Genomic DNA, 7,036 nt, shown 5'->3' on the forward strand with positions numbered 1-7,036 from the left:
AAAAAAAGAGACGAAATAATAGAGAGAAGAGATAAACGACGTGGTAACAGACAGGATGAAAGGAGCTAACGAAAAACTGTTTGCGTATAATGCGAGAACGAACCGGATATACCTCAATCGTTGCTGTATTGCCGATTATCGACAGTGCTGTTAGCTGTCCATCTAGCATTAGCTGTTCATCAAACACTTACAATACGATAGTAGATATGTATCTTACGTTTTGGCATGTCTCCAACTTTATTTCTTTTTTATCCTTTCAAGTATACACAGGAAAGAGAGAGAGAGAGAGAAAAAGAGAGAGAGAGAGAGAAATACACGAAACGTTGTTAAAATGGCGACTTAATTTAACCCCTATCAAGTTACATCATTATAATATATTATTATAATGTATGAATATAATATCAGTATTAATTTATAATGGAATAATAATAATAATTATTATTATTATAATTATTAAACGCATTTATATACTAAAAATAATAAATTTTCAATATAATATTCATAAAAATTTTATTTATAAAAAAAAAATAAAAAAATAAAAAAGAAGAAAAAAATTAAAAAAAGTATTATTGAAAAGATTATTATTAATAATTGATAACGATTGATAAAAATGTTTCTTTTTTTTGTTTTTAAATATATCTGCGCATATTTCGTAATAATTTTATTTTTTGGTAAAAGCGTTAATGTAAAGGTTATCATCTTATATATATTGAAAGAGTTATTGTGTAATAATAATTAACGATCAATAAAATTTTGAGAATCATAACCTAAAAAATTATGTTAATCGTAAACTAAAATTGAAATATTAGAGATATTAAAATTATGAACGATTAATAAAAATGATAATAATTATAACCTAAAAAAAAAAAAAAAAAAAAAAAAGAAAAAGAAAAAGAAAAAGAAAAAAAAAAAGAAAAAGAAAATTTATGAAGTTAATCTAGAATGAAAGAAATGCTTAATTTTTTTGGACGAATCAATGAAAATATTAAATTATGATCGTCATTGAAAATGAAAAGATTACGATTGAAAGATTCGAAACGAATAAAAACTTTCAACGAATCATCATCGTCGTCATTATTATCAATCTAACCTCAATTTCACGTATTCTTTTTTATTTTTTTTTGATCTCTTATACAAACACATAAAGTTAATTTTACTCGGTGATACATGATCAGAGGATTGTTTTTTCGTCGTTCACGTCGTCGCCGTCATTGCGGACAGACATGTGTCGCCTAAAGAAAATAATCGTTCGATGATGTCAACAGACAGCAATAAAGAATTGCAGAGATCACAATAATAAGATCATCATGGTAGAGATCCAACGATTTGTATATATCTCTGTTATACATCTGTATTTGTTTTTCTTTTTTTTTTCTTCTTCTTCTTCTTCTTCTCCTCCTTCACGTGCAATAAGCCTGTATCGGAAATGTTGCCAGGTGATAAATGGGGCTATATCAGTTTTGTTATCAGTACCCTAGATCGTACCAGGCGGCTAATGCTAATTTGCTGCTCTACTGCAATATTGAACCAGGTAGGACGGATGTTGTTGTCGTCGCTTTGGCAACACTGTTTTCCGAGTGTCGTTTTCGTCAACGTCGTCATCGTCGTCGTCGTCTTTACAAAAATATCCCTCGATCTCCTTACAATACCACGACCTTTTGTAGTTTTTGTTTGTTTGTTTGTTTGCTTTTTTTTTTTCTTTCTTTCTTTCTTTTATTTTCAACATCAAAACATTTGAATAATCCTTATAAGAATAATAAGATATCAATAATGATTTCTGTGAATCAGTTGTCCACGTTTCAATGTCAATTTACATAATCTAACTTATCAGACATATTAACAGAGTAAATTCGAACAAATGTTATGTCCCTGATGTCTGTCAATAACAGAGAACTTGGAACATTCATCATAATATATAATAAATCTATATATTTATATTTATACATATGTATGTGTTAGTTATACAATTTTAACGATTATTATATTTCATTAAGTCAAAAATCGTTAGTTCATTTATATTCATTCATTCATTAAATTATTTATTTATTTATTTATTTATTTATTTATTTATTTATTTAATCATTTATTTATATTTATGAGAGAAAGATCGAACTAAAATAAATATTGTTTGGGCCGATCGCACATGTTACATTTACATTATAACAAGTGCAAAGATATTTTTACTTTACGAACGAACTTTATGGTTACATAATAATTCCGACACAAATAGATTTTCCCCTTGTAGAACTTCGATAAATTATTCCCCAGGTCTATTAAAAGATAATCTGAGATTATTATAAGAGAGATAAGGGTTGCGGAGTTATTAACAACGTTGTTATAGCAAAGAGAGCTAAAACGAAAAATGTTTACCGACCGTCGATAAATATTTCTTTTTTGTCACGTATAGAATTGAAAAAAAAAAAAGTAATAATAATAATAATAATAATAATAATAATAATAATAAATACAAATTAAATACTATACATACAAACACAAGCACGCGCGCGCGCACGTACATACATCCCGTTCACAGACATTCTATTTGACTGCTTTAAAACGTTATCAACGTCATCAATCATGTATTCAAACGAATCCAGACATCTCTGATTCGTTCTAACGATATAAATCATCATGCAGAGTTCTCACGTGAGTGAGAGTCAACATGTATGCATACACACACGCGCGCACACCTTTCTCTCTCTCTCTCTCTCTCTCTCTCTCTCTCTCTCTCTCTCTGTCTCTCTCTTTCTCTCTGTCATGAATTTTCTACGTGACTATCGATGCCACTCAACCGAGTAAACGAGAGAATTCTCTCCGATGGAATATTTTCACTAAGGTGCGCAAACAAGGTCGCACGAGGAAGACTTTCATTTGTCGAATCGCAAGGATGAAGAAGCAGCATTACTTTTATGTGATGGTTCACGATCATCGTAAAAGCTTCGTAAAAAGATCACTATTGACTAATGTAATAGTTTGAAGAGAATTTTTGCCAAATTTGAAGTGTCGATCATCTCTTTCAATCGTCTAAAAGTTCTCTCTCTCTCTCTCTCTCTCTCTCTCTTTTTCTCTCCTCCTTTTTAATCAATCAAAGATTGATCGGACATATTTTTAAAAATATTTTATAAGCGTATTTTATAAAAGTAAAATAATTAAACATTTTATTAATTAAGAATTTATTGTCATTTCTAAAAAATGTTTGTAAATATTTATATCCTCATTTTTATCATATATTTTATTAAATTATATATATATATATATATATATATATATATAAGATAAAATTCCTTTTTTATTAATAATAATAACAAAAATTAATTGGTCATGATTTTAAAGATATTTTATAAAAGTATTTTATGCAAATAAACGTGAATAAATATCCATTTATACAATATTTATCAATAAGAACAAAGATCTGATATTACGCCGTTTACATTTATTCATTTCTTTAATTTTTTTTTATATAATATATATATATATATATATATATATATATATATATATATATACCGTAATTTCTCCAAAAATTTTTTTAAAAATATTTACGCAAATATAAAGAACACTATGAAAAATATTTCTTTTTTTTTCTTTTTCCTTTTCTCTCTCTCTCTCTCTCTCTCTCTCTCTCTCTCTCTCTCTCTCTCTCTCTCTCTCTCTCTCTCTCTCTCTCTCTCTCTCTCTCTCTCTCTCTCTCAATTATACGTACATAGAGCGCAAGGTTCTGACGATAAATCATATATTATATATATATATATATGTAAATGCATATGTATGCTTATATACATAGTACGCATTTTGTACGTAGAAATCATATTGATGCAATGAATGCGGGTTTCACCATGCGATGACCTTGAGAGGAACTGGAAAAGATAATGGATCGCGAAGTAGTAGAAAAGTTTGCAACGTCGCGAAAGGTCACACGAGAATGGAAGACGACCGGTCACGTTATGATAATAATAGCACTAATAATAATGATTATATATGATAGAATAATCGATCAAAAAATAGACCAGATAGAATAGTTTCATTAATTTATATACGCGCGCGCGTGTGTGTGTGTATTTGTGTTGATTATACAAAAATTGATTGATCATAGTTTTAAAAATAATTTTACAAAAGTAATTTTATAAAAATAAATATGAAAAATAAATATTTATTTATATATTTCTTTTTAATTTATATATATATATATATATATATATATGTATGTATAAATATAATATGTGAATGAGAAAATAAACATTCGAAAAAATATTTTAGAGACGATGGTGAATGAATTTATAACTGATAAAAAAAAAAAAAAAAGAAAAAAAAAGAAAAAAAGAAAGAAAGAAAAAAAGGAAAATTATCCTCATAATATATATATATATATATATAATAGTTTGCAAAGAATCGAAATATTTACGAGACAAAAAGTTATTTCCTTGTTGTGTGCCGAAGTTAGGGGAACAGCAAAGAAACTTTTCCATTTCATATTTATTTATTAATTCAATTTTATCTATCTTTTCTTTTACTTCTTTTTCTTTCCTTCCTTCATCCCCCCTCCTACCCCCCCTTTTTACCATTTTGACATTTTTTAAGGATAAAAAAAGAAAAAAAAAGGACAGAGAGAGAGAGAGAGAGAGAGAGAGAGAGAAAATTAAGCGGACAAAAATAATGCATCAATTATTTATGCTGCACATAAAATGCACGTATTATTGCAAATAGTTTCGAACTGTATCGAATTGAAAGTAGGTTTGCGTAAGGCGCCATTTGTGTATCCTGAATTCGATCTATAAATAAAACGCAACCCTGTACGACGAACTACTACTTGAGTTAAAGCGGGACTTCGATTTATCGTTCATGACGTACTCATATGTGTATATATATATATACATACACAGCCACACACCACACGCACAATTGTGTGTGTGTGTGTGTGTGTGTATGTGCGTGTATACATATTTTGCGTACGTATGCCATCCTATAAACGTTTCTCTATCTGTATAATACGTATTTATATACGGATATGAATCTTTAGTATTTATGTATAGCATGTAGTCCTTGTCATTATAGACGATGGACACATCGATCGATGTTGTGTATCCTTCGAAATCGGGAATCTGGATTCCATTCTTCATTCTATATAATGCATGCATTATATTAGACACATTATTCATATATGCATGCATCCATACATACATACATACATACATACATAAATGAGTACATCAATAGTCTCATAAATACCTGCTTACACATACACTCTATATATACGTTTGAATCTAGCCACATATATACGCATGCACAAATTACATACATACACATACATATACACACATACACACACACGCACACACACACACACACACACATATATATATATATATATAAACATGAGTGGTGGAGTATTTGATGATAACGACGATTAATGTCGTCGTTCAAGAGAGGTATGATCGATTACGATCCATCATTAATTGGACAAAATCTTTTAACTTGGATGTTGGCTTCTATGTATTACGACGACATTAAATAAATTCCTTTCAATCTGAACTATTGGAAGTGTGATGATCAATCAGATAAATATATACTACGTAATAGTAACTTCCGGTTGTATACGAATGATACCTCTTTTTTTTTTCTTCTTTTTCCTTCTGTTTCCATTATTATTAATCATGATAAGATTATTAATTAACCGATATCTTATCGTATAAAGGTGTGTACACAACACATATATATGAAGAAGACACAATATTTAAGTTCTTCTTTATCGTCGACTTAACTTCAAATAAGAATTTATTATTTATTATATACATTCATATATGTAATATATATAATATATCTAATATAAATATAATAATAATATATTAATTATATATATGTATATCTATATATATATCTATATATATACATTCATATATATATATATATATATATATATTACATACTATATAAATATTATATATATATATGGTATAATATAGTGCATATATGAGTTACTGTACAATATACTCTATATATATATATACATATAAATTAATTGAAGTTTAGTCGATGACAAAGAAAATGAATCAGAAATTATATTACACACACACACAAATTATTATTTAAAATTTAAGTAAATAGTAAAGAAATAATAAATGTCAGGTAAATAATGAAGAAAATGTTGAAAATAGATATATTCGAAAATAAGATAAAAGAAGAAATATGTAAGGTTAACTAAGTAAATAAGTAAGTAAGTAAGTAAGTGAGTACATACGTACATACATACATACATATATATATATATACGTATGTATGTACGTACGATCTCTTTCTTGCGAGCCGACGGCCGCGCCTAGAAATAAATTTGTCTCCTTGGCAAAGTCTCCGTAAGGCGCCGTAGAACGCATTTTGCCGTCGTCATAGTTGATAGTAACCCGTACCCGTAACCCGTACCCGTAAACCGTAAGCCGTGGCCGTAGCCATAGGTACAGCAATACCGGTACACCAAGAGACGAGCACAATGTTCTTAATCACGTAGGATTTATTTACGAAACGACATTTGGCCAGCTTTCAATTATCGGTCGCCTATCAGAGCTTTTGGATTCACTTCGTTCAGTTTCCTTTCGATTCGATTCCATTCGATTCGATTTGATTCGATTTTATTCGATTTCATTCGATTCGATTCAGTTCGATTATCGAGAGAGTTCGATGATTGCCGATTTTATTCGCAATTCCTTCAAATTGAAATTATTTCCTCAAAATCGATTAATTGATAAAAATAAATAAATAAATAAATAAAAAAATAAAAAGACACGCAAAATATGTATTGGTTATGATTACGGTTAAGGTTATAGTTAAGTTGAGTTGAGTTAAATTATTTTAGTTAACATCTTAGAGGCCAATTGTGTTATTATCTCCAATTGTAAAGTGTTAATTATATAACATGGAAAAGTTATGTTATATACTATGACTAATATATATATATATATATATAACTATATAATTGTCCGTCTCTCTTGATTAGTTATATATTATATAATTATATTTAATAGAGTATAGCATAACCATCTACAGT

The 7,036-nt window shown here is 28.4% G+C and overlaps 1 protein-coding gene across 4 annotated transcripts in view; it reads right to left on the reverse strand.

Moving 5' to 3' along the window:
• Positions 1 to 7,036, reverse strand: part of LOC124423099 (cytohesin-1) — a 68,725-nt gene that overhangs the window by 40,715 nt on the left and 20,974 nt on the right. The window lies entirely within an intron of this gene.

Source organism: Vespa crabro, chromosome 3, assembly GCF_910589235.1.
Source record: "Vespa crabro chromosome 3, iyVesCrab1.2, whole genome shotgun sequence".
Classification (NCBI taxonomy): Eukaryota; Metazoa; Arthropoda; class Insecta; order Hymenoptera; family Vespidae; genus Vespa; species Vespa crabro.